At 54.4% G+C, this 11007-nt stretch overlaps 1 long non-coding RNA gene across 1 annotated transcript in view; it reads left to right on the top strand.

Moving 5' to 3' along the window:
- Positions 1–10244: 10244 nt before the first annotated feature.
- LOC134553358 (uncharacterized) overlaps positions 10245–11007 on the top strand; it is a 4149-nt gene continuing 3386 nt past the window's right edge. Inside the window, exon 1 of the long non-coding RNA XR_010081077.1 lies at positions 10245–11007. This exon is cut by the window's right edge and continues 1567 nt beyond it. This is a non-coding gene — a long non-coding RNA (uncharacterized LOC134553358).

An 11007-nucleotide genomic window follows, 5' to 3' on the forward strand; every position in this document is an offset into this window, starting at 1 on the left:
TTTTTATATAATCTGTTCCATTTCCAGCACTCTGCCATATCTTGCAGAGGAATATCTGGAGCTGTTGACTGGCTCATTCTCCTGCTGCCAGGCAGCCTCTAATAAAGTTGCCCTCTGGTTCCTCTGCAGGGCAGCAATCTGTAATGAAAATTTTATACGAGTGGTTGAGAAATGGAGTTGGAATCTGGGTTTCAAGTATGATTTCATAATACTCCAGGCATATACATATATATATATATATATATATATACATGCACAATGTTTGAGGATTTGCAAATAGAAGGGATCGTTTCCCAACAATCATGTTTTCTTTAAACCCCTTCCCGATGGGATCTGGGGGAATGTTGGTGGTTCAGACCTGCCCCTTGGAGCCCTCCAGTGATGGTGTGAATTTGGGAACCAGAGCAGCCCTGATGCTGTAACTTGAATTTCTTGGCATGCACTCCTCGCTCCCATGGAGTATGGTCGGAGCTGGTGTCTGGAAGCACCAGTGCTTGTCTCCTTCCTTCCTGTGTCCATGTTTAAATATTCCTTTTGGTGCTTTAGGCACTGTCCCTCAGTGGGGATGCCTTCTTGTCCTTCTCTGTGTTTCCATGTGCTGGCCATCCAGGCAGGTTCCCAGGTGGGATGGGGCAGCACCAAGCTGTGCCATCGTGGTGATCCCTGGAGATGTCCCTCGCCCCTGGAGCAGAGCCACTGCCGTGACCTGGGCTGGGATCTGGGCAGACTCCCCTTCCCAGCCCCTGCTGCCTGAACTTGGCACATCTATGCTAAACACGCAGCATCAGCCCTCTCTGGGGCTGATCAATATTTAATGTGGAATTTACAAAGATTGACTTGAGGATGCGTTTAAAATTGGAGCTTTAGCCGTGGGTGGCAATTTCCGAGTCGCAGCAGTGGAGTTTGATTATTTAGAGAGATGGCATTTTGCACATTTAAAATAATCCTCGGGACCGCGGGGCTGCGCAGCCCCCTCTCCCCCTAAACTGTTGACTTTTCAATTGTTTTGTTTGTTGATGTTCAATATTAACCACCCCGGCTGCTCGCCCGGCGCCGGCCTGGGCTGGTGGCTCAGGCAGCTGGTGGTGATGGGGTGCAACTCTTTTGGGGTTTGGTGTTTTACTGTGTTCCAGGAGCTGAAGTGTTTTTGGGAAGGGAGACCTGTGGTGTGTGCAGTGGTCCTGGCTGTCCCTGCTCCGTGTCGGCCGTGCCTGTGTGCTCCAGGCTGGGGACAACACCCTGCAGTGCCCCTGCAGTGGTGCAGACCTGTTTAGGGACATTAATATTGGAGCTGGGAGTGCTCCAGGCCAGGCTGGATGGAGCTCTGGGCAACCTGGTCTAGTGGGAAGTGTCCCTGCCCCTGGACAGGAATGAGATGATCCCTAAGGTCCCTCCCAACCCAAACCATTCTGTGAGTCTTTGATGTTCAAAGTGGGTGTGTTTCCCCAGAGACTCTGCAGAGCCCCAGGCTGTGCCCCCTGCCTGCTTGGGGACAGTGCCATCCCCACCCCCAGGAGCCAGGCTGGGCTCTCTCCTCCCTCTCCCAAATCCTTGCTGTCATTTGCTCCTCTCCCGGAGTGTCGAGGCCGGGCTGGGATGTTCTGCACACACACCAGGGATGGAGGAATTGCTGTTTGTAGGTTTGCTCCTGGCTCTGGCTGTGCTGTGGGAGCTGGCAGGTCTGGAATAGCTGATCTGCCTTCACGAGAGGCTGGGCCGTGGGGTGGAGTGTGGGGCTTGTCATGGGCTGGAGCTGTAAATGGTGGATCCATGGAAAATGAGTGTGCAGGGGTGCCAGAGCTCCCCTGCACTTGGCTGGGTAAAAAACAATTGAGGCTTTCTCTTGAGGCAGCCACAGAACTGACCCTCAATTCAGCCAATCTCTGCAGTCCTTGTGAGGAGAAGGAAACTCCTGTCGTTGTTCATATGAAGGGTAGACAATATTTCCCTTCCTGCCCATTATCTAATTGTTTTACTAAGACTTCGCTCAGTTCTAATTAAAAAGCTCAAAAGCAGCTTGTTTCATGTATGGCAAAGGAGCACAACATAAGGTAGTAGCAGATTTGTTCGTAAATATGAATGTTTTTATGTTAAAGGGAAAAAAAAGTGGGAATACTTTGCTAAATCCCTGGGTGAGGTGTTGGTGAGGAGTTGGGGCACCCACAGGTGAGATTTCAGCATCCAGCCCTGCAACTGTGCAGTGGCACCAGATTTTTATTGAAAACTTTAACGTTGGTGATTTCCTGCTCAGCTCCAGCCCCCAAATAGCACAGGCAGCAGTGGGACTGGGGGGGTCCCTGTGGGTGGGACACTGGCTCTGATTTTCTGCTTTCACACCAAAACAAACATGTGCAAAACCCCAAGGACTCGTTTCCCTCCTCCTCCCCCTTCAAATGGAAGCACAAATATGACAAGTGTTCTGATGAGGGCTGAGTGCCCCGAACATCTCTCCCCGTGCAGATTACTATGTAAATCAGCCACTTAATATCTCTGCTTGCCTCTGCCTGTGCTGTGTGTCGGGCTGGGGACGTGCTGGGTGACAGCCCCGGCCCGAGGTGGTCACACCCCGCCAGGCTGGCACGTGGGCTGCCAAGAGCCCTTCCCACGGCGTGTCTGGGGCCTGGCTGATACAAATCTGGACAAATGAGTCACTTATTGGCATTTTTAATAATAACTTCTGTTTTTTTCCAGTGCTTCTTGCCTGAAAAACCAAGTTGGCAGAGCTGGGTGATGAAGGCAGCGTCCATGGGGACACTGGGGACAGGAGCTGTGACATCTCCATGGGCTTCACACCACCCCAAAGTGCTGCAAAGTTTGTGATCAGCACTTGCAGCACATCTCTGCTGCCCTGGAAGAGGAGAGGCTTTTCCCACTGCCCTCGAGCTGCAGAAGTCGTGTTTGCCAGGTAAGAGAGATGGGGATGGCAGGGGTGGGAGCAGGCTGGGTGTGTCCCTGCCCAGCTGGCACCTGAGCTGGCCGGGCACAGTTCCCATCCCCAGGTCTGGAGATGGGGAAGGAGGTGGGGTTTGATGGATGAGCAGAGTGAAATGCAGATTTATTACGTGTGTGTGATCTCGTCTCCTCTGGAGCTGGGACTGCAGCAGGAGCTGTCAGGGCTGGGGCTGCAGCACCAGGGTTCAGCTTTGGGGTGCTCCCATCAGAGCAGGAACCCACCCCAGGCTATGGAATGTCACTCCTCCAATGGGAGCCGTGCATGAGGCCCCAGAGCCAGCTGCACTGGGAGTCCTGGGGTGGCCCTGGTGCCTCTGGTGCCATCCTGGCAAAGCCAGCTGGGATCCAGCCTGTCCCCCTGCCCGGGATCTTGGCATTGACACACCCTCAGCACCCCCTCAGCACTCTGCCCAAGCACAGGCTGGTTGTTTCTGGTGGGTTTTAATCTCCCTTATTTTGCTGCTTGTTCTGTGGGAAGATTGAGGCTGAGCTGTGCTGGGGTCGCTGCTGCAGAGCCTCGATGATGGAAATGGGTTGGGAGTAAAGACATTATTAATGAGGATGATGAGCAGGGAAGGGACACCACGCTCGTGTACCTGAGCTCGCCCAGCACATCCATCTGCTGCTGCTGTTCATCCATTTCCTTAAATGCCTTGGCGGGTGATGTCAGCCTGCCTGGCAGCTCTGTGCCGTTTGAAAGAACCAAAACAAATTAACTCTGGAAAGTTCTCATTTGAAATGGTGCTGCCTCCTGGCTCTGAGCAAGGGGGAAAGAGCTCCTGGGTGACCCCAGGGATCCTGAGAGAACAGTTCCTGGAGTTTAACTGGGATGGGATGGAGCTGAGCTCTGCTGCCATCCCAGAGGGCATGGCCTTGTGCCCACCGTGGGGGCCAGGATTGCTGCTTGTCCAAGAGAAATGCAAATATGGGACAATCAGCCTCTGCAGCAGCAAAGTGGGATGTGATGAAATCCAATCAGTTAATAACCCTTCACAGCACTGGGAGAATTGCAGATGAACGTGCTTTTGTATAACTTCTTTTTTCCTCACCACAATTATTCCCCTGTGGTTTTTTTGGGGAAAAAAAAAAAAAAAACAACCCTAATTTTGGTTTGTGCCTGGCAGAAAGGGCCCCTGAGTTCAGAGCCCGGGAATCCCGGCAGAGCTCTGCCATTGCATCCCCCCACACAGTTTTGGCTCCTGAGGAGGCACCTCCCTCCTCCTGGGTGTCCCCCTGAGCTGCAGCTGCTGGAGGGGGTCCCCGAGGGTCCCACCCGCAGCCGTGGGTGCTGCAGGGGGCTCTGGAGGGAGTGAACGCTGCAGGAGCAGAGCGGGGCTGATGAGCACGAGGAACAGGAGCCTGGGAGACCCGGATAGTAATCAAAGATAATTTGTTGATTTGCCATCCGGAGTAATTTCTTGCCTTATTTTTTCCCCCTGCGCGGTTTGCAGGGGAGGGGGAGCAGGAGCTCTCCTCTCCCCCCGGGCTCCTCTGCCCGGGGTGATGGAGGCGCTCCTGCCGGGGGAGGTGAGGCCCTGCCCCGCCAGGGCTGGGCTGAGAGCCCGGCACAGACACGGCCCCACCACCTCCTCCTCTCCCAACACTGCCTGTGCCAGCCCGGACCGCGCTGGGCTCTGCCTCCAGCGGCCCCTGCCAAGGTCACAGCCTGAGAAACGCCGCTGTCCTCCCCTGGACCAGGATGGAGGGGGAGGAAGGGGCATCTCCTGGGCGGGTGTGGGTTTGTGTGGAGGTGCTGGGTGCTCCCCTGCCGTGCAGGGGCTGTGGAGCTGCAGTGCTGCCTGGAGAAAATACCATAGACTGGGAAAAAAATCTCACTTAAGTCTTTGCAAAGCCATAGGTAATGCACTGTGAGAGTGAACAAGCAGGATGAAAAATAATTGCACTCCTATTTTTCTCCAGCTTTTCTTATCAACGACTTTATCACCTTTGGTTTTATTTTACACCTTATTTAGACTTTACTGTAATCCCAGCTATTTCACCATTGACACCTCCTTAATACCTTGTCTAACACCTCTGACACCTCTGGCTAATGCCCAGGCCCTGCTCCAGCGCAGAGCAGGAATAGAAAAGAGCTGAAATGGAGAGAGGGAAAAATTATTTACTGCCCAGGCTCTGTGAATAATAACCTCTGAGGAGGAGGTGGGGGCCAGTCCTCCCTGTGCAGCTGAACTTTGCTATCTGCCACATCCGTCTCCATCTGCCCATTCCCAGCCACGGAGCTGCTGCCGTGAGAGCTCCCCAGGAAGGGGAAGGGAGAGGATTTATTGCTCCTGGGAAACTGCAGCCCAGAAAGGCTCAACTTCGTGAACTGGAGAGAATTAATTCCTCTCACTTGGACACCCTGTGCCAAGCTCAGCCCTGTTTGAAATGTTCCCAGTCTGTGGGTGCTGCTGGCGTTGGCAGCTCTGGTGCCAACCTGAGCACCCAGTGCTGCTCTGCTGGGTCTCTGTGCAGGATGGGGCTGGGCCTTCGCCCCTCCTGGGCAGCCCTGAGGGTGCTTTTTGGGGCTAATTCTCCTGTGGTGGCCAGGGAAGGTGCCCTCTGTTTGTGGGGACCCCTCCTTTGGTGTACTGTGGGATTTGTTCACAGGTCTCAGCTGTTTCTGGCTGTCTGGAGATGGCAGAGTCACAGAACCATGGAATGGTTTGGGTTGGATGGGACCTTTAATTAATTAATTTCTCATTAATTTCTACCCCTCTGCCATGGCAGGGACACCTCCCACTGTCCCAGGCTGCTCCCAGCCCTGTCCAGCCTGGCCTTGGGCACTGCCAGGGATCCAGGGGCAGCCACAGCTGCTCTGGGTGCCCTGTGCCAGGGCTGCCCACCCTCACAGGGAAGAATTTCTGCTTAATATCTCACCCACTGTTCTCCAAAAAGTTTGACTTTTCCTGACCTGGAAGAAATCCCACTGAACCCCAGTGCTGGGGATAACACAGCATTCTGTTGAGTTTTTCCTTCCCCTTCTCTCCGAGCCCAAAGACCACGGCTACATTACCTAGATTTAACTACCCATTACACAAACTATATCTCTAAAGTGAGGGATATGGCAGCTTTATTATAAGTTTATTACATGCTAATTCAAGCAAATAAATTTGCTCCAGCTGTGGAGCAAAGGAGATTAATAACCTCGAAGATCACTTCGCTGCTTTGATGAGTTTCTTGAACAGAGTGGAGTATATTTAGGAAGAGCAACTAGATTAGTCAAAAAACCCCTTTAATTATTAGTGACACTGTGCAAACTGCTTCCTACGAGTGGAATACCAACTACTTAACTCCCTGACCTTATTATTCAAATAAACACTCCTTATTATAGCGACATGACTTGCTCATCAACACATCAGATCAGCTGCCTGGGTGGGGGTCTGGGGGTCCCCGCTGTGTCAGCAGCCACCAGCTGGGCTCTGTGAGGGGGATAACGACCCAAAAGGGTTTTAAAAGAGCTTCATGTGCCTCACAATGAGCAGAGAAATGGCTTTGCTGGAATGTTCTTGGCAATTGCTCCTTCCCCTGCTCAGGATACTGGGTTTTGTTCTGCAGTTAATTCAGATTTTTCTGCAAGCGTTTTAGTCTGGATGTTCTGGGGTGCCTCGGTGTTGCCGATGTTTTAATGTGTGCTTTGTAGAACAGCCTTGCAGGGGACTGTGGAGTTGTTCTTGTTGCTGTTCCTCTCCCTGTGGTTGTTGTTCTCATGTTAACTGGAATTCTGCATTTTCTAGTTTGTCTTCATTGGCAGGATGCTGGAGCTGGATGAGGATTTTTCTTCCCCTTTCACAGATAAAAAGCAGGCCAAGAATTGCTCCCAGAAATTATTACAGATATCATGAAAATGTGTATGGGTGTTTGCCAAAAAGCAGATAATTGACAGAGGCTTCCCAGTGCAAGAGGTTTTACCCTGGAAGTTTTTCTGGGAGCAAGGAGCCCCTGGGATGCTGCAGGATCCTGGAGACGGTGGTTTGGAGGGGAGCAGAGTGCGAGTGCTGGCACAGCCTGCAGCAGCCGTGGAGCTGCGGGGTTTGGGAATCCCGCTGGGAATTCGGGAGTCCCCCCCTCTTGGGTGCTGGTCCCGCGGTTTTGCCCGTGGCCGCTCGGTAGCGGGAGAGGAGGATTTGTGACCCTGTGCCGAGGCCGGGAGGGATCAAAAGGCGCCTTCAGCCTTCTCCCGAGGGGCAGCATCCCCGGCGCTCCCCCTGTGCTGCCCCTGAGCCGGGTGGGTGCGGCGGATCCTTGGCACGAGTTCCTTCCCTCCACTCGCTCTGGTCCCGTTTGAGCCGCAGGCCCGGCCGGATTCGCGGATCAGGGGACTCGGAGCCCAGGGATGTCCCTCTGTGGGTCCCCAGGGTCTGTCAGGGGGACGGTGTGGGTCCACCCCCTCTTGGAAAAGCAGCAAATCCAGAATATTCTCCTGCTCCTGTGCTTTCCGCTCCCTTGTCTCTCTCCCCCAGCCCCTCTGCCTTCAAACAGTTTCTATTCTATGTAGAGCAAGCAAAAATGATGTGTTAAATACAGCCCGGGCTGAAGCTCTGAATCAAATCAATTCCTTTTTGATTCTCCGAGCTTTTGAATCCTCAGCCCTGCTGGAGGATTGTTAGCACAAGAATGGGGCTGAAGGAGCAATCCTTTCGCAGCGCTATTGACTCAATTATTTTGCCTCTTGATTTTCTATGAGCGGCCGCTCGGATATTCTGATTGCTAATGGCAGAGCATTGTTCGAGCGGCTCCGGGGCCGGGGCCGGGGCCCCGCCGCCTCCCCTCGCTCCGGGTGGCGCCGGCGCCCCGTTTTACCGGAGCGCGGGGCTCGGGGGGCGCGGGGCTCGGCCGGGGTGCGCCGCTGCCCGTCCCGCTGAAATTCACGTGTCCGTCCCGTGCCCGCCCCGCTGAAATTCCCGTGCCCATCCCGGTCCCGCCCCGCTGCCGCGCTGTTCCCGGCGCTGCGGGATCGGTGGCTCCGCGCGGAGCGGAGCGGGCAGGTTGCGTTTACACAGGGTCACGGTATCGGTGCTGACAGCTCGGCCGGGTGTCCTTCGGGCCCGTGTGCGGGTTAGGGATGCCCCGGCGGGGCGGTACCGGCGGGAGGTGATGCTGAGCCCGGCCCTGGGTGCTGCAGCCCTCCAGAGGTGTTCACCCCCCTGTAGCATCTCAGCTCAGGGTCCTTGGCTGTGTCACTCAGCCGCTGCTGGGGCAAAGCAGGACAGGGACAGGGATGGCACCTGGCTTCGGCTCCACCTCCAGTCAGGAGCGTTTGGAGCCCACAGCCCCGCCAGGCTCACTTTTTCAGGATTAAAAAAGAGGAATTCCCCACCTGTCAAAAGGTTGTGAAAGGACCGACAGGAAGCACTTTGGATGTCTGGATGAAAGGGGCTGAGAGGAACAAACTGCTGCTCTGAAGAGATAAAGCCCTGTATAAATCCTGAGCAGTTTTACTGGTGGCCGAAATGCTTTGCGGGCTTAGAAAAGAAAAAAGCACGAACTTTCTCCCGCTTTTTACTCTTGCCGATGTTTATGTGACATCCGAACCCGGCTCTGTGGGTGCAGGGGTGACGCATCCCTGCCGGGTGTCACCAAGCCATGGAGGCACTGCAGGGGCTGATTCCGGACCCGCTCCCGTCCCTCCGCGGCTGGCGCCAGGCGGGGTCACCCCGCTAATACACGTTTCAGTCTTCACTGGCTCTTTAACGAGTTTTTAATTAGCGGGCGGGAGCGGTGCGGGACTGAGTTGTTGATGCTGGGAAGGTCGGGCCGGGTACCTGGGCTCGCTGCCGCCGTGGGATTCAGGGATTCAGTGGCTTTGGGGACCAGGCTCATACTGGGAAGAGACTTCAGTTTCATGAGTGCAGTGGTAGGATCAGGGGAATATTTTCAAGCTGAAGGAAAGGCGGATTTAGTTCGGATATGGGAAAGGAATTCTTCCCCGTGAGGGTGGGGAGGCCCCTGGCACAGGGTGCCCAGAGAAGCTGGAAGTGCCCAAGGCCAGGCTGGATGTCCAATGCCCCGGTTTGGAGCAACCTGGGGCAGTGGAAGGTGTCCCTGCCTACGGCAGGGGGTGGAACAGGATGGTTTTAAAGGTTATTTCCAACCCAGACCGTTCCACGGCTCTCTGATAAGCTGTGTTTGCCCTGCAGAGCAGCGGATGCAGCCAGCCCGGCCCGCGGGAGCTGCTCCGTGCTAATTCCAGCCGTTGCCGTGGAGGTAAATAGCAGGAATCAGCCTTTGCCTAATGCACAAACGGAGTCAAGTACCGGTGCCCTTTGCAAAGCGCTAATGAATTACAAGTGTCTCTCCTTACCCAGGCGCTGCCACCGCCTCGTGACCAGCTGAAAACCGCAGCCCTGCGCCCTCGACATGAGGAGCTGCTGGAATTGCTCATTTCTTACAGTATCTGATATAATTGAATAATGAAAAGAGGGGTGGGTTTTTCGGGGTGGGTTTCATCACCCTCAGGGTTTCAGAGCTCTCAGGCTGGGTGGCATCCGGGCCCGTGCCACCGCAGGGACTGGTACCCGGCGGAACAAATGAGCTTTAAGCCCCTCTATTTTATTATTCTGTATTAACAATGAGGCGGCCCTTGTAAATAGCCGTGAAAGGGAGAGCTTAAGCTCATAATTAATAAATGCTGGCTTGGTTTCTGCTGCTGAAGTGCAGCCTGGAGATGCGTGGTGGGGGATTCACGACTCTGCCGAAGAGCAGAGGGTGCTCAAGTCCTCCGAGCACGTTGATAAATCTGGATTTACTCCGAGATTTTGGGACAGCCACCCGGCCACCTGTGGCTTGGGGCACGGCAGAGCCTGTGGGGCAGGGCTGCAGGACTGGGGGCACAGGACGGGACGTGGCACAGGAGCTCACCTGCCCCACAGGTGCCACCGCAGGGGCCCGGTGCCCAAAGACCCCCTCGTGGTGACACTGCACAACCCCAATGGCCCCAGCTGCTTCCTGCAGCTCATCGTTACAGCTCGGCCATAAATGTTTATGACAGGAGGGAGAGGAAGTAAATCACATTTATCTCCCTTGTTTTCTTTATCGGGGCACTAATTTGACAGGGAAGGGAAATTTTTGCTTATTTTACAACTCTGATTTCAGCTGCAATTTGATTTCAGTAGCTGGGAGGCGAACACAAAATCTTATTTTTATTCCAGAGCTGGTATAAAAATTTACATTTTGACACCGACCCCCACTCCCATTTCAGTGCTGCTACAGCGGGCCCGCGGGCTTTGCACAAAACACATCACCCACATATAATACACTCATAATTCACTAATGTTTGCTGAATGACAGGGTTAAGTGGCTGCTATTCCCGGCCTCCCACCACACTAATGTACTCCAGACCCGCGCTCCTTTTCTTCTGGATTGCAGTCAAATCGTTTCCTGCAGCCCTCGCAGTGGAAGCTCCTTCCACCCCGAACAAACATGACTTCCGAAATTATTTTCATTTGTTTTTCTAATCTAATTTTCCCCTCGGTGCTCCACTAATCATCAATGCCATTAAGGGCTGGATGTGTTGACTGCTTTCCAGAGAGCCCGTCCTGCATCCTGCCGTGCGCGACCTTCGCCGGGCTGGGCCCCCTGGGACCCCCGGAGGGGCTGCAGAATTGGGAGCTTTGTTGGTGCTGCTGGGGATGGAGCATCCCCTCCATCCCCGCCCAGCCTGAGCTCCCCAGGAAAGGAACCTGTGTCATCCTGGAATAATGACTAATGAGTGTTTACAGCCTAAAGGAGAGGTGGGGTGAGTTGGCTCCAGGCCAAAGGGAAACAGCCTCTGGTGGAATATCCCAGCTGAGAGAGGGTGTGAGGGCAGGGAGAGCTGTCACTGCAGAGAGGAAAACACACAGCAAGGCTCTGGGGGACTGGGAATTTATCCAGCAGGACTGGGAGCATGTGGCCACCCACTGCCCCTCCTGGAAACAGGATTGGTGCTGGTGGTGCCAAAGATGTGCCCGGCAGGCACAGGATGAGGGGCCAGCCTTGGGACACTGAGTGATGAGTTTTGGGGTGATGGGGTTGATATCACCCCACAGGAATAAATATTCCCCCCCCAATGAA

This window comes from Prinia subflava, chromosome 8 (assembly GCF_021018805.1).
Source record: "Prinia subflava isolate CZ2003 ecotype Zambia chromosome 8, Cam_Psub_1.2, whole genome shotgun sequence".
NCBI classification, from domain to species: domain Eukaryota; kingdom Metazoa; phylum Chordata; class Aves; order Passeriformes; family Cisticolidae; genus Prinia; species Prinia subflava.